Raw genomic sequence first — 27,387 nt, 5'->3', positions numbered from 1 at the left:
TTACTCATTTAAAAACAAAACAAAACAAAAAAGCCCTCCAACAAACCCAAACAACAAAAAACCCCAACCCTAGAATAAATATGCATAATTTCGTGTATACAACAGTTCTGCAGTAATCCTTGGCGTTTTGTTGTTGACTATCCACACTGCTAAAATGGGTAATAAATACTGAAGAGTGTTCTTTATACTGTATTGTTGTATTATTTTTTCACAACAGCTGAATACTGCAAATGCTTTACAAATATGTTAATAATACATTCATTATTATGGAAAAAACAACTAAATTACACTATGTTGGAGACTCAAAGTATATTTTTTTTTTTTTTTTCTAATAGACATGTACATATACAGATCAGGCATAGTAAGGAACTCCAGCTGGAAGCTTGAAGAGTTGTCTTGATGCCACTTTTTCCTATGCTGGTATAGGCACAAGGACTGGAACTGGAGGTTTGAGGGGGTTTGTCCAGAAGGCATGAAAATTAGCAGTCCCATGTTAATTTATTTTTGTTTCCTGACAAAGTTTTATTAAAAAATGGCATTTTTTATTAAAAAAATATTTAAATAATAACTAGATATCTGTGGCCTTTCCTCCAACCCCCACAAGAACTGTTTTAGTTGACCACTCTGATAAGGTCTATAACTGCACGATTACATAGCGTTGGGGAGTGAAGGAACATACCATGCTGTTCAGCAAATACAGTCTACAAATACAGGTTAATGGTTAACTACATTTAAGTCTGGAAATGACTGTATAGTAATTACAGTTAATTATGAAATGATAAAAGTGCATCGCCATGCGATGTCCTCAGAACATGCTGTAACTTCAAAATGTGCTGTTAGGAAAAGGATTTGAGCGTTACCACGTCATCTTAAGACAGAAATACTGTTCTTCAGTGTAAAATCACCAAAGACCTTTCATGGCTAAGTCTGGTGTTAATGTGCAGGCTCATCTCCTTAAGTGAAAGTTTCATATATGTACGTCTAAAGGAAAATTAATCAGTTCCCATTTTAACTACAGTGATAACAGCTTGCCCAGCTGTGCAGTTTGCTGCCTGTGCCTGGCCCTGGAGTAGCTTGTAGAGCAAAGGTAGTTTCTCCTGATGCATTTTTGGAACTACTTGGGAGCTCGTCCCTGTTCCGAGTTGCCTTTAGGCAACTCCTAGCATGCTGTGTTTTGGCTTCTGCATATCTCTTGGCTATGCACCAAGGTGTGATAGTTGAGTGCACTGTGCTCCCCTATGACTCTCCTCTTCTGGGGCAGCCTCTGTGAAATCGGGATTTTTATAGCCACTTTACCCTACCTTTCTGCCCTCAAATAAGAGGATGTGGCAGAACAAAGAATTGGTTCTCCTGATTACTTTTTTTTTTTCCAAGACAAAATGAACCTGTTCTTCATCCCATGGTCTTTATCCTTTTTATAATACTACTACTAATTGTTATTATTATTGGTTTGTACCTTCTGCTTTAAGATTCTACAAAAAAATTTTAGCTTGTATGACAGGGACTTCTGTGTGCAGCCCATCTTGACCTTGTGAAACTTTGATAACAGGAGTGCTGCAGTGAGTGAAGGCTCAAAGGCCACAGCTCTTAAATCTTGATCTTGAGAATATTTACACTTAGGCATAAGTTTTCCACCAAATCTCCCTTCTGTTGACCTCAGGGATGACTTGTGTATTTGAAATGGAGCCCAAATGTAAGCGCTCGCAAGTTGGTGACCAAAGAACGGGGAAGCAGGGTGTAAATGCACTGCTGCGAAGGGTGGTGGTCGTTTTCCTGCCCCCAGGATATTGACTGGCAATCCAGATGGTCTGCCCGGCCTCCAGCTACTGCTCCAGAAGGGTGGGCATCTTCTGGGGGTCCGCTGGCCTATCTGCCAGGCCCTGGGAAGGTCTTGGCTACTCCAGCACTTCTCATGTGCTCACAGGCACTGAAGGCCTGGTTTTGGACAACAGCATCCTGTCCTAAGTAGTTTGTTTCAGAATAATGAAATCTTTACTGAACAGTAAAGAAACTGAGATAAAGGTACTGCCTCAAAGACTTTAAAAAGTAGCTTTTCTGAAACTCTTAATAAAAATACAGTAATTACTGAAATTGTTGTCAGGGTCGTGACCAGCCACTGCATCAATCTCCCAAGGCGGTCATGATTATCCTGGGTGGTTTTCTTTAATATGCTGGGAATGCTCACAGAGTTGGAACTCATGCTAAGGAAGAGGTGCAGGACTGATGGGTGACAGTGGTTGAGTTGGTCTGTGTGTGGTATTGATGGAGGGGAAAAAAACTTTGTCCTTCAGCCCACTCAGGTTGCTTCAGTTCTCTGTCACCCTTCCAGTTAATAATGTTTAAGAAACAGCTCTGTGGTATCTGTAAATGCCTTTTGTGAGGAGGGGAGAAATTACTTATATAGGTGCTTTCTGTAATTACATATTAAAATAAATACTTGTATCTCCTGAGTGGTTGCACAAAGCAGTTAAGGATGCAAGACATCAGCATTTCTTAAAAAAAAAAAAAATCGTGGATTTTTTTTTCATTTTCATCCTTTAAGTTTGAATTGTTTTTCAAGTGATTTGTAACTGACCAGTACACCACGTTACAGTGAAACTAATTTTGGGTAACTGATCATCATTGAATTTGTTACATCATAAAAGGCTACTCCTGCAGTGAATTTAAAGCTGCTTTCTTTTGTATAGTACAGGAACAAATATGTGATTTGGCAATGGAGAATAATAGTCCCTAGCTGACACCTAATACTCCTTATTACTGCATTACTGGGACTCTTCACAGAGGAGTTAACTGGTGGTGTCCCTGTTTTCCAGAAAGCTGGAATAGGATGGATGTCCTGGGGTGCCAGCTAGATACAGATACTGGAGTAGAGCCTTCTCAACACCTCCAGCACTGTCCAGGCTCACATGGCCTCTCGATTTTTACAGGAAAAGCCCATTACGACCTGCAGCACTAAACATAACAAACTTCCCTAATTAAGATCCAGAATTTGGAAAAGACTGCGGAGTGGTGCCTACCGATAGAGTACACTTCCTTGAGGATTCCTGTGTAGGAAGGTTTTCCTCATACAGCTGGCTCCTCAAAGGGGCGGGCGCCATCACTGACCAGCATCCAAACAGGTCCATTTTCATGGATCTAAATAGGAAAAGCTTTTGGAAAAGCCATGAGGCCCTACGTAGACATATGGGCCACCTGGCTTCTTGCCAGCAAAGCTCCACTCAATCCACAGTAAGATGATGCTCCCATCCCAGCACACCTCCTTTTTATTGCACCCAAATTTATGTGAGGGCTGACTCGAAAGTTGAGCTATTGCCTCTTCTGTGTGATTTCCATGGACCTGAAGAGGAAGAAAAGGACTGAAAATGTAACTGAAGGCACACTTGGATGAAAATTATCAAAGATCGCAGAGCATCTCAAATCTATACATTTATAGCAAGTTTGTGTAATCTGTGTGTAAAACTTGGTACCGTGGTATAGTGTTGTATTCTTGAGATGAAACAGCAAAAGCAACTAGGATTACTTTTTACCTTTTAAAAAACCAGCTTTGTTCTAAAACTCATGTAAGACTGTTTTTAAATACATCTTTGTGGACTTGTAATCATACTTAGAATATCTTTATTTCCTCAATTTAAATGCAGTACCTCCCATTTTGAGACAAAATTGGACTGGAGAGGGTTGTGAAGAAAGCAGCCTCACTGTGAGAGTTCCTGCTTTCCTTCATATTAGTTTGGGTTAGAAATCTTACTTGGGTGGTGTTCTTTAGTAAAGACCATTTGCTCTGTCAGAGCTGATACACTGAAAATTTCTATGGATACAAACACATCAGATAGGTTTGGAAAAGGATAATTTTCTTTTCCTGCCATTCTACCTTGATAGTAACCTTTTTGTACGTGGGTTAATCCTGCTGCTCTCAGTGTGTATAGCTACTGGCTTTAATAGAAAGCCTGATATAGGGTATGCACACGGTCTTCTAAATATACACACCAACGTGGGTAAATGTAGAGCTTGTGAAAAAAAAGTCTTGTCTAAACTAACTAGGAAAAATATTTTTCCTGCAATTTATTTGATACGTACTTGTGTGCTTTTCCAGATTCTCAGAGCGCCTAGCATCTAATTTTTTTACATTTTTTTTCTACTTTAGGGCTTCTGTGGGAAGTCTATCCAATAAAACTTGAAGATAACTGTTAGGCCAACACTTCTGAGATGTTATTTATTTTTGTACACCAGGAAATAAGAGACTGCAAAGCTGTTGGCTGATGCTGGAACAGCATGTTGGGGGCAAAATAATTTCTTAATGCTAAATTGCAGGTGTGTGTATATAGATATTTTTAATATCTGGGCCCATTATTTAGACTGTGTTTTATAATTTGGTTGATCACAAAGTGTGAAAACAGAAGTAGCCACTCTAGCTGATGTTTGAAACTGACAGCTGCAATGTAGGAAAAGGTATTTTAGTGTTGAGTATTTTGCTGCACTGTGGTTTTTGGGGTGGGGGTTTTTTGGTTTGGTGTTGGGGGGGGTGCTTCAAGATTTTGTTGAGTGAGAGAATTTAACAAAATTTCTTTGATACTTCCTTTGTTTTCCCTCATGCATCATCATTCAGTATTTGATAGTGTTCTGTAGGATTAAGAAGAATTACTAGTCATAATTTTTCTCTTCACTGTACTGTTTTCCAGTCTCTTGTAAAAGAGCTCTAATTTTTTAATACTAAAGTCTGTCAGATGATTTAAAAACAAAACAATGGAGAAGATTTTATCATTAATTTTATTTCTTTCTTTCTATTATGAGGGCATATTCATGCTTTTCCAATTTATTGTCAGCATTAAAAGAGAATTGAATAAGGATAAGGATCCTGTTGAGCTGAACATAGCACAAATGAGCCTCGAAAGATAAATTGTACTCCCAAGCACTAACCATCTAGAGTCACAGTAGCTTCAGCGTCTCAAATGGCGTGGTTATAGTTCCAGACGTAGGAGTGCTGCAGCGATTTTGCACACCTGCCTGTCCGTCTGTCCATTCCACTGAAACGCTTCTGCAAAACTGGAAATGTGGCTTGAAGGTGGCTGGTGTGTGGACTAACTCGGGAAGCATGCCAGTAGGAGATGGAAGAGAGTGCTCAGGAGTTCCCGGTAAATTCAGCGTTATCATATGAAAAAGGCTTGTTAGGCTGCAGGCTAGTTGTAGGGTTTCTGTGACAAATCTGCTGAATGCAAAAGCTGGAAGAATGATAGGAATGCGCATTGTTTGTCCTGCTGCTCAACTCGGCTTGGGGTGGCGGAGTTAACTGGGTTCTTCCTGGGGTTTTACTGTGCTTGATAAAGTTAATTCTAGGCCTGATTCTGCCTTGCCTGGCAGCTCTGCTATCCTGTCGGGCTGAGTGTGGGAGAAAGGGAGACGGGTCACATGCACAGAAACTGGTCTTGCAGACAAAACCTGGCGGGTGGCTTTGGTGACGCAGAGCTGAGGCTGCGATCTGTTTATCCGCTTGTTGTTCTGTTGGCTCCGTGGTGGTAATAGGACTAAGAACTAATAAAACTCTTTCTGTCGTTAAAGTGAGCGCTGACAGGGAGATTATCTGCCGAGTCAGAAAATGTCAGTTGCGCATTGCTACTTTAGGAGTGTGTACATAGGGAAAGGATATTTATTCCTAATGTAATTTTGTGCACATACACTTTCTCCATTTTGTATAGTAAACAGCAGTTTGATAGTGCAAAGTTTTTAATTTGAGACAGTCCAGTTAAAATGTATGTAATTAAAGAAATCCAGATGAGATTTTGAAATTAGTATTGTTCAGAATAATAAAGGGGTACACGTGTCTGCGCTGGAGTTGAAATGTCCCTCGTTACTACAGTTTGCAGAATTAATGAGACATCATTGTATTTATTATTTATTTATTTATTAAATAACATGTAGGTTGCAGTTCCACATAGGACTGGACAATTTAACAAAAAAAAAAAAAGTGTCTTGTGGAGTATAAAGTAGCAGTATAACAAATTTTGCAGAAAACTTAAACTTCCTTCTTTTGCAGTCACTTGTTTTTTCAGGTTATATGTGTGTGTATATATATAAAATATAAAAAACATGTATCTAGTAAATAACTTTATATAATTTTGTATATTGCATACTAAGTAGGAGGCTTGAAAATTCCCTCCCCAGGTGCTGAGGTTATAGAAGTGAAATCTGAGCCCTTCCCAGTGTTTTTCTCTGAATATCTTCATGGTTCCATCAAATGCTGGCGAGGGAGTTTGCTTTGTGCCTGACACTTTACTATAGAATCATAGAATCATTTAGGTTGGGAAAGACCTTCAAGATCATCGAGTCCAACCATCATCCATGCCCACTAAACCATGTTCTGGAGTACCTTGTCTAAGCGCTTTTTGAATACATCCAGGGATGGTGACTCAACCACTTCCCTGGGCAGCCTATTCCGATGTCTGACAACCCTCAGGAGGCCAGGAGTTTGCGTGTCATCCTTTGATATGTGCTGGTCCTTCCTCAGCAGATGAGGAGGGCAGTTTCAACTGCCTAGATAATTTTAGTACAAATGGGTCACCGCGCAATAATGAATATGGCCTGTAAACTGTATTATCATCCTAAACTCTGAATGTCATAGTGATACAGTGGGCAGCTGAACCGTCTCATTCTAGCACAGGGCCAATTCCAACCATTGAAAAAAAAACCCCCAAACCCAACACAAAAACAATGGCATCCAAGAGCAATGGTTGCTTACCGATGTGTCCTTGTTTTTAATGAAGTTGGACAAGGATGCTCTTTAAACTTTGTGGTTTTTAATTCCCATGCATACGAATTACGTTTGCAGACATTCCTCTGCAGCTATGAACTTTGTCATCTATTCCTCTGAAGGAAAGCAGAAACCACTGGATTTCAAGAATTTGCAACATGCTAATGGAATAATCATACCATCCAACTTTCCATATCTGTGTGCCTGAGTTGAACATAGAATATGATTTGGAGGTATGAAAGGCTACTTCCCAAATACCGCACAGCAAGCTATAAAGCTGTTTAATCTGGCAACATGGGTGGAGGTGTTTCTGTTTCCATTCCCAGGGTAGCTTTTCAGCCTTGCAAGTGTATTCCATCGCATGAGGAGGATCTTTAAGAGGATCAGGGTTCAGGAACCATTTCCTCAGTAATCTCCTGCAGGACACCTGAAGAAATGATTCATCCAATAGTGCTTTAACGTTCTTGGCCTTAACCTGTAACTTAGGGATGCCAAATGTTCGCTTTTGCAATACATAGTTATAATTTGTGAAGAGATAATTTCCTTTTCCCCAATTAATTCAGCCTCAAATCAAACATACACTCCCTTTGAAAACCGAGTTCCTCTGATCTTTTTTTGTGTTTGGATTTGGGTGTTTCCTTTCAGATCCTAAAAAAGAGCAAATCCCACTTGCAGGTTGGTGGGGTTTATTTGTGGGGGTTTTGTGTGTGTATGTTTGGGGTTTTTTGTTTGGTTTGGGTTTTGTTTTATTTTTGTGTCATTTACTGTCTCTGTCTTACCTGGAGCAGTCTGCATGTCTTCAGCATTCTGTGCAGCCCACGACCTTCCTGTAAGATTCAGGGGGTTTTTTTGTTTGCCTTCCTCTAGCAAACCATGTGGCTTTCATGGTGCCAAAGAAAACCAAATCAGGCTGGCTTAATTTTGTTCTGGATGAGAACAAGTTTAACAAACCCCACTGGTCAACTTATCTTTATGGTGTGAATCCCAGCCTTCTTACCTGTTTTTTCTGTCTGTCCCACCTTAATCTCACGAGCAGGAAACATCAGGATTCAAGTATTTTAATGCTCGAAGGGGGAGGGGGAGGGGAAGATAAAGGCTTTAATATTGCTCAATTTGCATATTTTAGTCACTAGAGGGCAGACTTGTACTTCTCTGAATAAATTAGTAACTGCAAACTAATAATTAATTAGATCCAAAGAAGTAGAAATAGTTGCCTAATGAAAATAAACATTTTTGATGCATTGGATTTTTTTAATAAAGCAAATAGAAAAATTACCATTTTCATTTTAGTTTAAGATGCCTCATTAAGGATTTCATTGTTGCTGTGTTTTCTGAATTGCTTCAGTCTTCTGAAATTTGCTTGCTATGATTTATTTGAAATAACATTGACGGGATTGGTGGGCAAGCTTGATTCCCTTCCTTCTCCCGCTGTGTACATTAGAAACTGTGTATATTCATATGTTCTGTGCTTAAAGTCTACTGAGCCTGCTAAATTTTCCTTTCAGTGAACTAACAAAAGAATATTGCAGATAGAAATGAGTTGCCTGATATTTAGGGCCAAAACCACCATTATTGCACTACATCTCTGTAATTCTTTTCCCAGTATGAAGTTTGAAGGCTGTTCTACCATGCAGGTGGGAAGCATTTTGCACTGGTATAAGAGATGACATGCACCAACAGAGAATAAAGCCAAACTTTGTATTTTTAAGGTATAACATGGGAAATACCTTACAATTCATGGCTTTAGTAATTTTCTTTTAAATGACATTGAGATTAATAAAAAGCAGCTCTTTCCTAATCTTAGAATTTCATGCCCACTTACTTGTCTTGGCTGTGCTTTCCCTTTTTCATCCTTCAATAGCAAGTATGTTAATAAAATACAGTAACAGAATTTATTTGCTCAACACTGTCTTGTGGATCATAAACAAAACTGTTTTATTGCTTATTACCTCAAATTTCAAAAACAGCAAGAGAACATCTGGGATGTGCCTATATTGTAGTAACAGGTTTATTTAGCAATGGTGTTAGCAGTTTGATTAGTTGATAGAGACATTGAGTGTGCTGATACCTGGCACAAGAATGCCGGGGGGTGGTGTGGTGGTGGTTATCAGCTATTTGTGACAGAATTCCTTTTCATACATAAGAATTTATAAAAATAGTCTTCAAAGAGATGTTGCTATTAACAGCTCTTTTTTTCATGGGTTTCATGCTATCTAATGACTGTTTTGGAGGTTCAGCTCTTAAAATTATGTTCATTTAAATTCCTGACTTTAAAATTCCTGACTTTAATTAAAGTAACCCCCTGATGATTCTATTTTTAAAAAAAAACCCAAAATCTTGCAAGTGCAAGTCCTTGAAGCTTCAGAGTTAGACACTCAACTACAGAGTTCATAATGACTTTTATTTGAAATGCAATTGTTGACTCTACCATTTACCTGGAATCTCCTCTGGTCTTAAGACATTCTCTGTGTAAGATTGTGTCTTCTACTTACCTTATTAATAGTATAAGTATCTTGATATATGAGAGCAACAACACCAAAAGGGCCTCTTCTTATCTTTCTTTTTCCCTGAGCTCACTCGGTGCATTTTCGTTTTCAGCTGTTCTAGTGTGAAGACTGTTAAACATCCCCCTGCGCAGGCCCTGAGAAAAGAGCAGTGACCTCAATTATGCACAAACGTACCTCTCAGTTTGGCAAAGACCTGTTGTGAGTTGCAATGTTCAACAGAGCTGAAGCGAAGGACATGGACATTGTTCACACATAAGATTTAAAATGCAGTAGGATTTCTTCCTTTTAGTACAAAGAACTCTTTCAACATCCTCTGTTTTCTGCCTTTGTTTCTTAGCTGAATAATTCCTGCAGCTTGTGTGAACGGACACTAAATTTGTGTGGCTCATTGATAAAGACTAAAATGTGTGATGAGTAAGAGTTAAGAATATATGCAAATGGAAGATGTTTTCCCACCTCCTCTCACTTATAAGCATATTACCAGTTGCCTGTAACAATAGCAGGTACAGTATACTCAGATTGAAATTATGATACTTGAAGGTCATACTAGACTGCAGCATTGTGCTTGGCTGATAAGAGCTGCTGCGGCAGCCTTCAGAAGGTGTATGCCGAAGAGGTTGACTGTTGCAAGACATACCATGAAGACACCTTCATTTGAATAAACACTTGAGAAGTCCCAAAGGCTTTTGAAGACTGATTGACACTTGTATTTCAGCTTGTCTTTTCTGGACCTCCTTGTCTCCCTTTCTACCTCCACCTCACTGCCTTCCATTTTTGCTCTGCTTTGTGGTTCCCTAGACTGCTCAGCTCTTGCTTTTTAGATGGTCATGTTCACTTGCCTTGTTCTGACTGCCCACTCTGTAGCTACAAGAAGCTGGATGTATGCTTCTCTCCGCCTTACTGAAGACTTGGCTTTAATGTTTTGCTTAATTTCTTTTTCTAGTTTTCCTGAATATTTCTAAGGAATGATGAAACTTGGGTGAATTGGGGCTGAAAATAAAAGAACAGTTTCTTTTCTTTCCCATTTAATGCACTTTTAAGAAATGGTGCTCAGGGAAACAAGCAATATCATTACATTCAGGTATTCTGGTATCATCAAATGATTAACCTTTGTTTGCACTAAACATTTCATGCTCTAGGTAAACATTTTTTTCAGTGCAAAATGTGTTGGACTACAGATTATGTTGATGATCTACAGTTGCTTGCGATGGATGCCTTTTGAGGAACACTTGGAGAATTAAGAGAATTGGTTAAATGGAATTAAAATTTGCCTTATGCTGGTTGACAGTTACCTGTTTATAGTTCCCAGAAGCTTTTCATTGCGGTAATATGTTGTATATGTGGTACTAAATAAATGTCAGGTACTGTACCAAGATTATAGAGCTATTTCAGACTGGGGAGGACACTAAAATGAACATGTTAGGTGTACTGGAATTCGACTGACGCACTTTCAGGACCTGTCTTCCCATGCTTCAGGTGTCTGTGCACAGGCACCTTCGTGGTCTCAGTAACTTCATTGCCACTGTGCAGGTCCTTGTTTCATGGTTAATGTGTTCCCACGTGGGCAACAGGGAGCTCTTGCTGTTCTCTTTCAGAAGTTGTTGCATAGAAGTAGCAGTGGGTATAGTAATTCTGTGGCTCTGCTGTGCCCAATTCACAGGCAAACGTGCACTGTCAACAACCTCTTTGCTGAACAGTTCTGCATCTCTGGGAGCAGGTATGCTGGCTTGGAAAAGATTGGCAAGGCAAAGAGGCTGGTCTCCAGTAGTTCAGAGTGGTCTGAAAGAGCCCAGGAGCACACATAAGGAAATACCACTGTTTTTTCAACTCTCTCTTCACAGCCATGTTTGCAAACTTGTCCAAGCTATATAAACATTCAAGTGAAAGTAACTTCTGCTCATATGGATAATGTTAGGAGTCATATGCCAAGCTTTGTCTTGATTAGAAATTCTGTTCCATGACTTTATTTGGGGGCGTAAGCTGAATTAACCTATGAAAGTTATGTTTTTCCTTTTGAAATTGGTTATCGATTGGATATCATCAGATAAGCCCTTTTATCACTCACCCTGTTCACTCCAAAGGGAAAGCTGTGGAGAAGGAAGGAATACTTACTTTGAAACTCGGGATAAACCCATTCTCTTCTCAGTCTTACCTCACCCTCTGTCTTCATCTAGCATAAAGATGGTAGCAACAACCTGTACTAATTCTGGTAGGTGTATAGGCATGTCAGTAGGTGTTCAGATGAGATGTCTCTATGTTATTTTCTTTTTTTTTTTCTTCCCCTCCCCACCCCCCCCAGTGTCTTAGAATTAAAGTCTCTTAGGAGTTAGTAGGCAAGACTTGGGATCTATTGAGAGGTGATGGTGAAGAGCACTTGCCATTCTTATATCACTACCTTCTGTTTGATTTTCAGACAAAGTCCATGTGGGTAAGCCCCTGAGAAGTTAGGGGGGATTGCGTTTTCTGGTTTGTGTAATTCTGAACTATACCCAGGATCATAACATATAACGTGATTAGTCGGGATAGTTCTCCGATCTCTAGCTGCTTTCTGAGGCTTTTCCAATTCAGAGGTTGGTTACTGTTTTGTATAGCTTTCTGTATCAGGTGCTCTTTAACTTGTGAGGTCCTTAGGCCAAGGGTTACATTGCTCGCGTGTTTGGAAAAGACCATATGTGAAACATAGGAAGTTTTGGTATTGTACCGCTCTCCTGAAAAAGCTTTTTACTAGGGGATGATGTTTGTTGCATCGGTGGCTCTTAGTGAGCTGCTAAATGAAACTGAGCCACTGCTTTGAAGCCAGCTGTTGTAGGCTGTAGGGATACATCTGCAGGTTTGCTTGCAGTTCCCACTTGGTTGATGGCATTTCTCAAACTTGACCCCCCCAAAAGGGGAGAGTACTTGAAGCGTTAGCAGGTGCTAAGCAAACAGGTAAGAGGTGTCCTGACAAGCACTGGGAGCGGCTATTCAGTGTTCCGTTACTTGTGTTGCCATGGCGCTTCTGTTTCCCATAGAGATGGTGGCCGCCGGGGTCCTGGGGGGCTCCTGAGCCCATGTCCCCGGGCTTGGGCAGGCATCTCTGGCCTGCAGCGACTATAACATCTTCACCAGCAGTAATCTTTTTGCTAGAGATTAGGTGAATACTTCAAAATCTTGAAGTATTTCTTCTCTCCAGTTAGGCTTGGTTTTAGCAGCAGTTGCCGTTCATCCAGGAGTCCTGATGGGAAGAAGGTGGGTAAATTTTACTCCTGTTAAGCCAGAGGTAATGGTTTGTAGAGCTCGGGGGGCACAGGGAGTTCATTGATAACATGGGGCAGATCGTCTGCGTACTGTGAATCGGTGTAGTACCTGTGACTTAAAATAGGTAACAAGATTCAAGAGTGTGGTGGTTAGTTGTGGCATCTAATACTCTCTCACTGTTCCAGAAGATGCCTGCTTCCCCATTTTCCTCTAACTCAAGCTGATATTTATATCTTTAATATCATGTTAGAGTAAGCCTTACCGAATCCAGTATTGTGCTGTTTCCTTCATGCAGAAACTGGGGAGTGCAGGGCACACACTGAGCTCCAGACAATTGTTATTTGCTTTTGACTCTGGGCAGCAGCTTTGTTGGGTTAGGGTGAGTTGGATAATGAGTATCTGGCCAGCATCTGTGTCTGAGCCTTTTAACAGTGCATTCAGGCCTGAACAAATGGGTCGGGTAATATGACTGATCTGCAAACCTGTAACTCAGACTTCGGCTGTAGTAGGATAGCTTTCCAATACTATAGTGGTGGCCAGCCTGCTGCAGTCACTTGTGAGTTGTTGCCGTGTCCCCCTTTGTATCATCAGAGATGCGTTAAGAGCTGGCCGTTACGTGTTGGGTACGTGGCCAGGCATGTGCTAGGACGCACCATGCACATTGTTGTCACACGTGGAGACTTCTGTGTGGTCACACAGACACCTGGTGGACACCCGGTGGGTGTGGTGTGAACACCAGTCTGGTGCTCTGGTGAGATGGACCTTGCAGCAGACCACTGGTCAAGGATATGTTTCAACAGAAAGTTTTGATAACTGAGTGTCTGCAGCTTCTGCTGGGAATACTCTTGTCCCAGTGGTGAAGTAAAGTAAGTAGACTCCACAAATCTCCTTTCATTGGATTTTCTCCATTCAAATCTCTTATCATTTGACTTTCATAAGCCAAAAGCGTGCCTAACCTGGCTTCTGCTGTAGGCTAAAGTGGGCATGTATGCTCAGCTACTCAAATTGTAGTAGCTTAGTCCTATTTCTAAGATCATAAATCCATTTAACCTAAATCAAAGTAGTGAACTCTCTAAATGATTTGTCTTGTGAGGCTTCAGCTTTGTGGCTTCTCTCATCAGAAATCAGTCAGGTTTTTGTGACACACTGACAGTCACATATGTCATGGATTCCAACATTTGGTACAGCTTTATTCCCCTGGCATCCTCTGAGCTCCATGGTGTTGAGGAACCAGCCTAAGCTAACTGAGAATAAATGACTCTTAGACTGAAAGAAGAATTGGAAGCATCTGAGTTGGTTTTCATTTGCTAACCTGAGTTCCTGTGTAAATAAGGGCTTATTCTTGTATATGTAATGTGACTTCCATAGCCTAAACAAGTAGGAAATTTTAGAAGTCTGTTTGCTGTTTGAATTTCCTTAATGGCCTATGAAAAATGATGTGACACAGGTAATCTGGAGAGAGCAAAATGTCAAATACCAAACACTCAGTGAGTGATGTAACTGGCTTCTGATGTGATGTAGAGGTTGCATACAGTGCGTCTTGTCACTGAGCTCTAGCAGGCTGCAGCATAAATAGTCTTGAGATGCATCTTGCTAGGTGTTAATGTCACAAAGCAATTCATAATTCAGAAGAATCTCTCTCTGAGGGTAAAAATCCCCTTTCCCGGTTCTTCTAAATATGTGTGTACAGTAAAATAAACAAGTTTGATAGAGCCACAAAATCCAAAAGTTGTACATGTTAAACTGTATCTCAACTATTTCAATTTAGGCATTATTTCCACTATATGTATAATACAACAGAATAAAAAGTGTGATTTCTGGCAAATTATTTATTGTTTACTTTCTCCAGTGAGACCATTTTAAAACACTCTCTGCATTCCCATGTGCCTTTATTGTGCAAAGCAATAAAAACTGCATTAGAACTTTATCAGGTAGGAGTTAAAAAAACAGCAAAAGTCAGGTTTTCTTCACTAAATACCCATTCAAGGCGATAACAGTGCATACAAGATGCTCAGTTACATTGTCGAGTCTACAAATATGAAATTACAAACCTGAATGTATTTATCTTACTTATCCTATCTTATCTTACTTATCTTTGCCTTTGCTGGGGACTCTATATGGTGAAGAGATGCTCCAGAGTAACATCATAGAGTGGTTCAGGAGACGTCTTCAAGCATCATATAAGCTGTCAGTTTGTTTTTGCTCTTTCTGGATCTTTCTCCTTCAACAAGATTTGATTTCCATAGCCTGGTATAGGTATTGTAAGTCGCTGCCTGAATTGTAAAAGCTGCTTTTCCATGCAACAGGGAAGGCACAATCTCAAATTGTCTGAGGATGAATAAGAAAACCCTTTGAATACAAGGGTTTCAGTAGTTCAGTAATGGTCTGTCTGTATTCCCATCTCTTGTGCATGCTGATTTACATTCGTTTTGAGTCTAAGCTTGGTGTAACCTTGTATATTTTTATGGGGTTTGTCTGATAACACAATAGAGACTTTAGGGCTTCCTTAGCAAAACAAGACGGGGGGGGAAGAAACCTAGGATTTTTGTTTGTTTTGATCCCTTATCTCTTCTCCAGAGAGATGTCTTTGCAGGGTTGAGTTTTTTGTATGTGATGGTTTTTGCAGACACAGCCTGTTTATAATTTTGTGTGTGAGGCTACTGTTCTCTTTTAATGAATGTCAAGGAAAAAAATTAATTACTTAAATGCACAGTCTTTTTAATAAGAAAAGATGTTTTCTCAGGCATTACACTGCTTTCTAAAGATGTTTTTGCAGCTGAACAGAGTAAATTCGGGTCTACATTATGTGTAAGACAAAGACCTAACATCATCTTGGGACTTCAGGACACATCCTCTGGAGTTTTGCCTGGAGTCGTCCCAAGTACTAGCAGATACTTGGTATACTTGGTGTGCTGTTACTTGCATAGCAATAACTGGTGGCAGCTTTTATTACAAAAAATGATAATCTCCAAGGTGTGCTGTCTAATATTATCTGCTGTCCTGCCCCCCCTCTCCACGCACACACTCTTTTATCAACCTTAGAGAAAACACCTAAGTAATAACAACTGGAAGGTATTGGTCTTTATGGCCTTTTTGTTTGCTTATTCACTATGCAGCCCCTTCTCTTGTAATGATTTTAGGCTGTTTTGTAGTCAGTTTGGCACTGTTGCAGGTGTGAGTCTTGCAGATGGGAAGGTGTACAGGAGTCCTAACTTTTAAGTGCTTGGAGGGGAGACTGGTGGCGGACTGGGAGCAGGCTTTGTGGAGCGGATGGTGCTACGTACAGCCCCGAGCTTGGCAGTGCTCTGAGGCAGCTGTGGCTGTTTCAGGTGAAATCTCTGCTGACTGTGGTGACATGGGAAGATCACTGAGGTACATAGTGAGGAAGGGAATCTGCTGCTTAAAAAAACACAACACCTAGAGGTTAATCCTGTAGCTGGAAGCACTTGTCAGCCCTGCCACACCAGTCTTCGTCCTTGGACATCAGAGGGACACCCACACTCGCCTTCCTGTGGCCCCTCGCATGCAGCGAGAAGGGCCCAAGATGCTGTTCAGCTGCGCTGGTGGCTCTAACACATCATGTTGCCCTGCGGTAGCTGCAGGCAGGGATGTGGGTGGCCAGAGGCACTCACCTGCCATGAGGTAGTGTGATTAAAGGAATGCTGTGAGATGGTGACTACTGCATTGCCTTGGATGTTTTCAAAGAAAGCTGTGTTCGTAAGGACACAGCAGGAGTAAGGAAGACTTGGCAGTTATTGTTTGGGTGCTATGTGGGGTGTTCATTATTTCTTTCCTACTTGGCACTGGATGGTCAGTGTCCTGTCCTCTCGGCTTCTGCTCCCCTTTGTTCCAGGGGATGGCTGAATGTTCTGGTCAAGGCAAAGTTTGGGGGAGGGTTGATGGGCAAATAGTTTTTCTGCTGCAACAAGTGAGTTTACTGCAGGAAGCAGAGAAAGTGGAGGGTGACTGTTACTGTTCTGCTCTGTAGTTTAAAACTACCTGCTTTGGTTCCTCATGCAAATGGAAAAGGGAGTTTGATTTGGCTTTGGAGAAAAACTTAAGGCAGATTTACCACATTTGAGTAAACCAAAATTATGGCAAATAGGAAATATTCCACAATCTGTGACTTCATTGTATCATTTGCAATTACTTTGAGATGATCAATTCTTTAATTGATCATTGACCATGCAGCAAATAGTTATTAAAAGGGCAAACCTTGATGTCATTGCTGTGCCACTGAACAGAGAAAACAGGAAATTCTCCTCTGCTCAGAGAGATCCAGTCCTTAACCCTAGAGGAAGGGGCTTCATCAGCAATTGTTCTCTTTGTTTTGAATTGATAGTTTCATTTCTGTAAACTATGTTTTGACTTCTCTGCAGGCACAGCTGCAGTTTCTCCTTGGCCGGTGGCAGAGTAGCTAGATGTAAAACCTTGAGTTTATAACCTAATGTGTATACATAGTTAGATGTAGATACATCTTGTCTAAACGTGTATCTGTATTTCCATCTAGGAATATCTGCATAGGCATAATAATGCATTTAATAAAGCTCATAAAAACTTTGGAGGCATTCATAAAAACTCAATTTTACATGTGTTAAACAATCAGCAAAGATCCCCAGTAGTGATCAAAAGAACTGGGAAAAACAGTATTTCCATCTTTGTTTCTCTGTGGTCATAAAGATATGAAGATAAAAACCATAATGCCTACCTGTATTCTTAACTATCCAATCTTGTTTGAGGTGTGGCTTACTTGTGAAGTGGCTTTTTTATGTTGGCTGGAGGTTTATTGTTTTGTTTTGGTTTTTTTTTCTGCTAGGGAACTACAGAAACAGTTTTCGCCACCCAGCTGGAGCCAGAGTGTTGGAGTTTTTTTTCATGAAGCCAATTCTTCTTTGACTGTCAGTTAAGAAATGTGAGTTTTAAATAGGGGATAATGTAAACAAAATGAGAACCCAACGTTTAAATAATCTCTCTTACTAAGAGGACTTCTCCTTTCAGTTTTTATGGGCCTCTGGTGCTTTCTTGGTGGTTCTCCAGAAAACCCTGCCAAAAGGAGATAATAATGAAACAGTGCAGTCTGAGATCCTCTACTTGTGGCAACATCATTTCTGACTGCAGCTTTTCCAACTTACAATTTTACTCCATATTTTTGAGGTGTACAAGGCTTTATTAAAAAGGCATAGCTGACAACAACAAACTCCGAAATGAAGAGGCAGCTGTTATCCACACTTTTTATATTCATAATGAGCACAAAGAGCTGAATCCCAGGCCATGGGACTTGGCAGCAGAGGGAACCTGTGTTTTATGTGTTAGCGCTCTCTTTCCAGTCTTCAGTGTTAGGAGTGCTTACGTCAAATGTTTTCCTACAGTTTGTTTTCCTTTACTTTTTTCTTTAAATCGGCTTTCTGGGTGGTTGTGTTGTTACTGGAAGTTGCTATTGCTACCATGGGTGGTCTTGAGGCATCCTTCTTTTCAAGAAAATACTCAGTGTGTAAATTTGCCTTTGCATTTTGGGAACCTGTCTGTGCTGTCTATCTCTGTGGGTTTCTTCTTCAGTGGTAGGCCTGTGCAGTGGAAGTGTGAATTAAAAAATAATTGACTTTGGAAGTGGCATACTTTTTCCTCTGAGCTGACTTTGCCCTTGTACTGAGAATATTTACAATGATGAGAACTCATTTGCTCTTCCTAAGCTTTAGCCAAATGTTTGACTTGTCATAATTTAACTGTGATGTAAGGCAAAGTGAGGTATTTAATACCAGTGTCAGAAAGAGTTATCAAGAGCCAGTTTTCACAACTCCAGTTTTAGTCTTTACGACTGGGATGAATCATTTAATCTGACGCAATGAAAACAGAAAAGCAGGAAAGATGTTGAAGCGCAGAGGTGTTAGTTCATCTTCCACTTTTTGCATTCCAGACAAAATCTTTCCAGTCAGGAGGAGATTTTTAAGCTGTCTGCAGTGTAACTTCATGAAGGTGTTGTAGTGTTTCCCAAAGAGCAGGAATTCAGGACTCTCTTACTGTTGACAGGGAAAATAAATGTCCTTAGAGTCCACTGAACTAAAGGAGTCCCCCTGCTGAGTTCGGATAATAGCATAAAGAAGGTAGGATTGAGCAAATAACCAGGCACATCCACAGTTAAGTCCTCTTCTTTCCCTTACCATAATGTCGCAGTTTAAATCTGCAAAGGAACTCAGGTCATAGATAATGAATGTAGCATAGGTAGTAGAATGTACTGTCTACAGGAGCACAAGGAACAGTAAGCTGTGTAACGAGTATTTTCTGGTCCACAGTAGCCTGCCATTATTGATACGTAAAGCATTCAGGAGAAACCCATCTGTTTCCCCAAGCTTTGAAAATGTTGGATACACATGGGAATAATTTTTTGAGAGTGATGAGAGCCTGAATGAGTTGTGGCTTGTTGGCTGGTATTTTAAGAGTTTTTTTTTAACTGAGATTTTTTTAAGATCTTGGTTTATTAAATGGTAAAAAGTGTCCAGTTTTGTGAGTTGTATTCGATTGTGAATGGGCATCAGAAGATAAAGACAAAGGACCACTCAGTGTTTCAGAGACGGAGGTTTCTGAGTTACTGCTTAATGAATGGTATGTGTTTGCGTTCACATACGCATGAAATCCACCCATTCTGAGAGGGCTTTGTTAAGAGCCCAGCATTTAATAAGGAAGGATCCACAGCCAGGTTTGAGAGGTTTTTTGTGTTCCAAAGTGCCCCTCCACTTAAAGTATTTTTAAAAGAAAAGAAAAATCCTTTCCTGCTTCCTGATGAAGTTTCAGTGCAAACCTCGACTACTCGTAGAAGGAACTGTCTCAGCTGATTTTAAGTGTTTGATTTTTCAGTGGGCTGACTTCAGCCTCTTCCAATGAGATCCTTTGTGTCACCGCTTAAGGCTTGTGAAAGACCCATGTATCACAAATAGCTGCCAAATTAATGCATCCCATAGCAATTCTACAGTATTTAAAAGACCTTCCACCTCTTTCCTCCCAAACTCCAAACCATGGCAAACAGAGCAAGTTATTTCTGAAACTTGAATTGGAAAGTCCTGTCCAAGCTTATTGAAGTTCTTGGGCATCTTCACAGTTCCCGGTAAGCTTTTGTTCAGCAAATCACGTGGGGTTGTCCGTCCAGTTGCTTAGCAGCTCATCAGGGAGGGACCAAGACTTTCAGGGAAGACTTGTTTGTGTTTAGGCCTTTGAGCATAGAGCAACAGACTTCTGAACTGGCCTGTCCACAACAGATCTCCGAGGATGTTAAACATCTGGATTTTAGAATTTGTTCATTAGGTGCCAGGTGCTCTTACCTTATTCTTAAATTACACACATTACTTGACCAGGAAGCTCACTTGCCCTCTTGTTTGCTCCTCAGAATCAAGGTAACTTCATGCTCTTCCCCCTACTGAAAAACAAACTTTAAAAAAAATCAAAATATGAAGGAAAGCTTGGACTAAATTGGACTCACATTTCCAAACACAATGAAAATACCATGCTATGTTTATATCTTACGGATTTTTTTTTTTTTTTTGAGTAGGGGAGAGGTGTTTGCAAACTTGAATTTGTAGTACTGGGTAGCTTTCTGAAAAAATACAGGAAGCGATGAGCCAAACAAGCTGTGCTACCTGTTCTCCAGCTACTGGTATTTCCAGCTCTTCAGCATTTAGAATTGCTGGCAAGTATGGTAACATGGTTGTAATCTCAGGTTACTGCAGGTCAAATGAAGCAGTGTCATTCTGATGGATCATGCAAGAGGAAGAAATCGGACCCTGAGGTGTTTAATTGTGCTCTAAGGCACAAAGAAACATCTGGGAGACAGCAGGCTGGCTGACCTCAGCTCAGTCCTTGGGAGGATTGTGGCACTGGTCCTCGTGGAAGCCATTTCCAGGCACATGAAGGACAAGAAAGTCACTGGGAACAGCCAAGCATGGATTTACCATGGGCAAATTGTGCCTGATCAGTGTGATGAAGTGATGGAGATAAGGTGCTGTGGGCAATGGGAGAGCAGAGGGCCTTGCTTACTTGGATGGTACCAAGGTTTTTACACTTCTGTTAGCATCCCTGGAGCCAAATTGGCTACAGACTGGATGAATGGTTGGATAGATTACCCAGTGCATGAAAATTGGCTGAACCAGTGGTTCAGCATTGAACTGGCAGAGAGTTACTGTTAGTATTCCTTGGGAGCTGATATCGGTGCCAGTGTTGTTTAATATTTTCATTAATGAAACAAATGATGGGATGGAGTGCACCCTCAGCAAGTCAAAGGTGACACCAAATTGATGGAAATAATGGATATGCAAGAGGGCAGAGCTGCCATTCAGAGGGACTTCAGAAAGTTGGAGTAGGCTAACAGGAACCCCATGAAGTTCAAGAAAAAGAAAGGCAGAAAACAGCTTTGCAGAGAAGACCTGGGGATCCTAATGGGCAGTAAATTGAATTGGACTCGGCAGCATGACCTTGTAGCCACAGAAGGAAACTGAAGGCTGGACTGTGTGAGCAAGAATGTAGCCAGCAGGTTGAGAGAAGGGGTTTTCCTGCTCTGCTCTGCGCTTCTGAGGCTGTGGACTCCCATACAAGAGTGACCAAAGAACTGGAGGGAACACAGTCGAGGAACACCGAGGTGGTTGGGCCTGGAGCACATGACACAGCAGGAAAGTCTGCGAGAGCTAGTTGTGTTTCGGCTGAGAAGAGAAGGCTGAGGGAGGCTCCAACTGACTCCAGCTGTCTGTAGGACAGTTACGAAGAAGATGGAGCTAGACTCCTCTTAGGGGTGCACAGTGAAAGGACGGGCAAGAGGCAGTATTCACAAGTTGCAGCAGGGGAAGTTCTGGTTGAGCATAAGGAAAAATATCCTCCATTGTGAGGGTGGTGGAGCAGGTGCCAGAAGAGGTGGTGGATTCTCCATCTCTGGGTGGGCTCCTGAGCAGCATGATCCAGCTTTGAAGCTAGGCCTGCTTTGAGCAGGACTAAAGACCTCCAGGTGCTATGAATGTAGTCTTTAATATTTCCCTTTTCTTGAAGTAATGGTTCATTACAGCATGAAAATTAATAATTATATTGTCTAGTTTTAAGGGGAACGATGGAAAAATAATTTGCCCTAAATCCTTCACATGCAGCCCATGTCAAATTCCTAGCCTTAGATCTTTTGAAGTGGACATTGCTGAATCATGTGATTGTCTTTCCATGAATTAAAAATAAGCCAAGTCTCTTTCTCCTTAAAAGAGACCGTTATGTTCAGCAGAACTCGAGGTGGTGATGCATTTTTGCAACATTAGTGAGCATGCATATGGCTTAAGAATGGGAGCATTGTCTACAACCCTGCTTACTTTTGATGGTTTAGTTTGAAGCTTATTTGAGAGAGAGATTTTTAGGGAAAAACTCTGAAAACCATGTCTTATGGCATAAAGCTACCTCCCTGGCAAAGAACAGATTTTCTTGGTAGCTTGCTTTCTTCCACGAGTTTGAAGTCATTCATGCCCAACATCCATTGAGCTTCAGGAGAATGTGGCTATAATGCTACAGCGAAATGCCAACCATTAAATATGGGTGCATTCATTTATACACTTCTGATCTTTGTGAATATTGTTTACCATTATACAGGATTTTCTAATTCATACTGCTATTCATGCAGCTCTCAATTAAAGCAATTTTTTAAATTATTGTATGAAAGCGTAAAAATATTCCTTTTTTTTCTTCTTAATTTGCTTAAGCTGTGTGGGTTTGACCTTTAGACTTTTTCCATCAATTGAAGTAGTTTAAGACTGCATGCAGAATTTTAGCTTACATTTCACCTGCAAAAAAGCAGTAGACTTAGGCTTGGTGTTGCGTGGCATCCTGGGGGACGTCCTTTGCTAATAATTTTTATTTAATGGGTTAATTGAATAGTGAAGTGCAACAATTTAGGCAATGAGATACGGAACTATGGGACTTAATTTTCTCATACATTCAATTGAGGCCCTAATTACTTATGGACTTCAACATGTCAGAATTTTCTCAAGAGAAGAAGTCATTAAGTTGTACTGAAAAAGCGCTAAATAATGAACTGACATTTATGCCTTGTTTTGTTTCTATGAATAAGATGGATAAGATTCCCCCCCCCCCTTTTTCTTTTAATTCCATAGTCCTGAAATCAGCTGTCCTCTGGCCCAACTTCAGTCCATCAGAATGCTTAAACTTAGGCTTAATTTAAGCATCTACTTACCATTGCAGAACTGAGAGTCACATAATAAAGTGAGTGATAGAAATAACAAACTTAATGAAAATAACCACTAGATGGCACTTGAAAATTGTATATTGAGATAGTACATCTGCTTTCAAAATCATTACAAATTTTGATAGACCCAAAAGGATTTTATGTGGATCTGCATAGTTCTGAGAGATGGTGGTGTTTCTAAAAACAGACTTAAAGTTCTTTTAGCTGTAATTCCTCCTTCTGTGATCAAATTAAACCACTGCACTAAGGAATCTAGTCTGCATTAAAAGCTCATTGCTGATGCTTAAAATGCTGCCTTTAGAAAGAAGAGAAATACATGTATAACTGATAAATCTGTGCAAATTTGTTTGTTTTCCACTTTTTTTAATTTATATCCAGCTTTTTAAACAAAATTATGCACTGCCCTGGCATTCTGTTTACCTTCTTGGGTTTTGCCTAATTTGAGATACAACATATTTTGACAAAGTATTGCTGCTTTAATACTCCTTTTAATACTATTTTAGGTCAACAGCTTGGAAATGAACCCAGAGTCCAGTAGGGGAGGGTTCAGACAGGGAGCAGACTCCCAGGGGTTCACTGTTCACTAATTTTTTGCTTTACCCACTTTATCTCTTGGTAGGGGGAGAAGATGGAAGGAGATTGTGACAATTCGATTCTGCAGAAAATATGATAGTAGCTAGGAATTTATTATCAAGTCAATCTTGTGGTATTTCTGTCAGTCATCATTGTACAAGCCTGTTTTATTTGAAATTTTCACGTATCCTCTTTATTGTTGTTTCTGAGATGCATGAGAGTTAGTTACCATGATTTATGAGCTAATAATACTGAAGATGAGCAAAGCTGAGTAAATACTGTCTGTAGCCATTAATTTGATTCTTCTTCCGTAGGAGCAGTGGGTAGTAGCTGTTTCGAGGGATTGTTTGGACAACTGTCTTAGCCTATTGTACTTGAGTTGAAGAGAGCGAAAGTAGACACACTGTAATACTGGGTTGTACAAGGATATTTTATGGCCTATTAAATATGTATTAAGGGTCTAATTCTTTCATTTGCTTATACAGCTGTATATGGTTCCCCTGACACTGGTAGTAATTATGACTGAATTTTATTATGAAAGCTTCGTTACGCACATGGTAAACCTTAGAATGGATTACAGTAGCGGTGGACACAGCCGCATTGTCCCAGTTTTGCAGAAGACACTAGGACACAATCAACAAGAGGTGAAAAGGAGAGTCGAACAATTTTCCCATTCAGCCACGCTCACCCTGCGATGTCTGCTGCAGTAACGTCTCCTCTTTTGTGCTGCTTCGCGCTGCGCAAAAGCACTTGGCTGCATTTCTGCCGTGGCTGGACCCTACAGCGATTTGTATGCCTACTAACCAAAGATAAAAATGAAGCTTTTGGAGTGGCAAGTCAAAAAGATCGACTCCCACCAGCCCCCATTCAGAGGGTGTCATCCTCTGAAGGCTGTGAGCAGAACTCCAGGCCATGCCTCATGTTCACAAAAAATTTAAATTTGAGTTCTTAGCCCATAGGCCCTTCAGTGAGAAAGCTGTTGGCTGAACTGCGGATGCCCTCCTGGGAATGAGCTGATGGGAGTACCCATGCACTGAAATTCATTAAGTATTTCCTGTGGCCATCTTACCTGTCTGTGATCTCACTGGCTCTAAAGCTCTTTACACTGAGATTAACCGTTTGGTGACTTGCAAGAGCTAGAGGGAACCCCTGGTGATCCAGTTAACAAATCACAAAGATTTTCATTTTAGGATTATATTAAAATAGCAGCAAAATACAGGAGTGATGGCTGTCTTTCTAGAAAAGCTGCTCTTCATGCAGGCACAGGTACTCCCGATCACACAGGAGCACAAAGCAAATTTTTCGGGGTGTGTATGTGAATGCTCTCTCAGTTCTGGACCCTTGTTTTCATTGCTGTTGGGCAACTGTTCTCTCTGTCAAAATTTCTCTCCGGCTTTAACTTGCTAAAAGTCAGTGTTTTTTGGATTGTGCTGTTGCTGCGGTCTATGATGCTCCGCCGAAAAGCACCCGTCTCCTGTCTGAGAGGTGGTTGCATTTCACAGTCTACTCTGTGTTCGTGGCGGAAAAGTGCGCTATCGATAAATTGCTTTGGCATCAGCAGAGGGCTTTTGTAGCGCGTGTTGTCATTATCCCCCATCTTCGTGGGAGGAAGCATTGCGAAGTAGGTTGGGCTCTGCCTCCTCTGTGTTTTGAATTTCAGGCATTTATGCTGCTCACCTTCCTGGGATTGTTGGCGCTCTCTCCTGTTGTGGCAGCAGATGTAGGAGCAAAAAGAAATGCTGCTCTGGAGCGAAAGGACGCCAAAGCTTTCTGGCTGGGTGGGTCACATCTCCTTCACCTAGGAGCAGGGCCAGTTTTAGTAGCGCAGGTGTCCCAGTGTATCCATGCCCTGGGTGACTGACCTCACCTACATACGCAGGAGGCTGGACGCTGCTCCCCAGTGCCTGGCTCCTTTGCACTGCGCAGAGGATGCAGTGAGGGAAACCCTGGCTTGCTCTCCCAGAGCTCCAGGCAAAGGAAGCTGCTAGGCTAATCCAGGTGGATTTTCCCAGGGGATGCACATGACTGTGGGCAGACGTGCTTGCTGTGGCCATCGGGTTGGCACGTGGGGTGGTTTGTGCTTGGTGTCTGGAAAGGCGGCTCTCACTCTTAACAAATGCTTGTCTTCTGCACTTTATGACCCAGAACTTTTGGCTAGCAGAGTGTGTCACTGGAGTCCCGTTAACATTTTGGTGAAGTAAGTGTAGCTGTGGCCTGTGACTCGCTGGGTTTCTTGTTTTGTTTTTTCTGCCTCTGAGCTGCTGAGGGCTGAAATTAATCCTGCAATAGCAAATGTCCTACTGTAACTTAAGTTCAAGGCAAAAAAAGGCCTGTTTTGGTTTAAGACCTGAGTCTTCAGACAACTGCTTTTTTTCAAGTGACTCTGGAAGAAAGCCACACAATCTGGGAAAAAAAAAAAAGTTAATACAAAAGGGTTATGGCTGGTTACTTCAAACTGTTTAAATTGCATCCTTCTGTGGAGGCTCCCGTTTGGATCATTAATGCGTTTGAATAAAGATGTTAGTGATTTACACCCCCAAACCTATTTCAGCAAGGCGAACTCTTCCATCGAAGACGCGCGCTCTGCGGCCCAGGGGAGATGAGCAGCCTTCCCCGCAACTGCCCCAGCGAGCTGCTTCGCAGAGACAATTGAATTGCCCGCAAGTTGTTTGGGTGGGTTGGCTGGTGGTTTACTTCCATGGCGCGTGCTGCTTGTTGGTGCGGGTTATTTTGGGGGGGAAGGGGGGGGGGGATGTTGGGGGTTTTTTTTAGTTTACTTTGAAAAGGGCGAGGCTCAGGTGGGAGCCTCCCTTGCCCTCCCTGCCCGCCCCCTCCCCCCTGCCGCCGGGCGGGCGGTTTGGAACCCCCGGGGCCGCGGCCCGTTCGGAAGTAAACACAACCCCGGGCGCTTCACCTGCCGGCCGGGCGCCGCTGCGGCTCCGCGTCCTGCCGCTCCGCCAGCGCCCAGCTCCCGCGGAGCCCGCTCCGAGAAAGCCTCCGGCACCTCCGGGGGTGTCCCCTGGGCCCGCGAAGGGCCCCCCCGCCTGAGGGCGTCGCTCAGCAGGGCAGCCGAATGCCACCGCGCCTTCCCCTCTCCCCCGCAGCAGGTACTTACTGCCGTTTCCCTCTTCCCAAAACACCCGGGGGGCGGGTGGCTCGACGGCACTGGGGACTGGGCACGTCGGTGCGGGAGCCCCGAAACAACCGACGTGCCCGGCCCCTCGCCCGCGGGTTTGGTGCGGTGGGAGCGGTGCCTGGCCGGCCGGTGGGACCCGTCCGCAGCCCGGCGCCCCAGCAGCGGCACCAGCTGCTGGGCACCCACCCGTAGCCCCTCGCCGTGGCTGCCCCGCAGCCCTTGCCTGCCCGCACCCCCCTGGCTGCCTGGCCACGGCACAGCCGCCGGGTCCAGCAGCCCGGGCGCTCCTTATCAGCCCCGCTCCATCCAGCGCGGGTACCGGTGCCAGGACGCGGTTACCGGCTGCTTTTTCGCAGCCCCGGGCGGGTCGCTGTTGACACTGGGGAGCAGCAGCAGCGTGTCCGATGCCGCCTCCTCCTCCTCCTCCTCCTCCTCCTCCTCCTCCTCCTTCTCCCGGAGCCACCCTCCGCGGCATGCCAGTCCCTCCTGGGCCTGAACTGCTGGGCCATTTGGGCAGGCGTGTTTCCCGTACCCCCTCCTTCTTCGGGATTTAATGCTCGCCTGCTGAGGAGGCGTTGGGTTTGTGGATGTGCCTCGGTTTTGAGTGGCACCGGTGTTTTGGTTTGACGTGGAAGCGGTGTGCTTCTGCCAAACGGAAACTGCATTGCCCGGACGGAGCAAACGTTTCCCGTGGGGTCGGTGGCTTGCCATTTCATCCACGAGAGTTTCATTAAAGGCTTGGTCCAAAATAGAGCCGAACCTCGATTGTGGTGCCCGGCCTTAGCAAGTCTGTTTGAAAAGTGTTGGTCACTTTGTTATTTAAAAATTAATAATTCCCATTTGAAGTTCTGACTTTTTTCAGAGATTAGGTTTATGTAGGGTAAAGCATAGTAGAAAATAAAAGCTTGATCATCTTCTAAACTATTTCTCACTTTATAAAAATTACTTGTGTAGGTCCGGGAGCCGATTCCCGCAA

The 27,387-nt window shown here is 42.2% G+C and overlaps 1 protein-coding gene and 1 long non-coding RNA gene across 2 annotated transcripts in view; one reads left to right on the top strand and one right to left on the bottom strand.

Moving 5' to 3' along the window:
* The window catches only part of BBX (BBX high mobility group box domain containing), a 142,318-nt gene that overhangs the window by 49,033 nt on the left and 65,898 nt on the right, over window positions 1-27,387 (top strand).
* LOC128144690 (uncharacterized) lies at window positions 24,454-26,767 on the bottom strand. The gene is made up of 2 exons (XR_008236155.1): window positions 26,645-26,767; window positions 24,454-25,678 (listed from the first exon to the last, which is right to left on the bottom strand). It is a non-coding gene; the product is annotated as an uncharacterized LOC128144690 (long non-coding RNA).

The sequence above is a fragment of the Harpia harpyja genome, chromosome 8, assembly GCF_026419915.1.
Source record: "Harpia harpyja isolate bHarHar1 chromosome 8, bHarHar1 primary haplotype, whole genome shotgun sequence".
Lineage (NCBI taxonomy): Eukaryota > Metazoa > Chordata > Aves > Accipitriformes > Accipitridae > Harpia > Harpia harpyja.
This window is presented reverse-complemented; position numbering and strand designations above follow the sequence as displayed.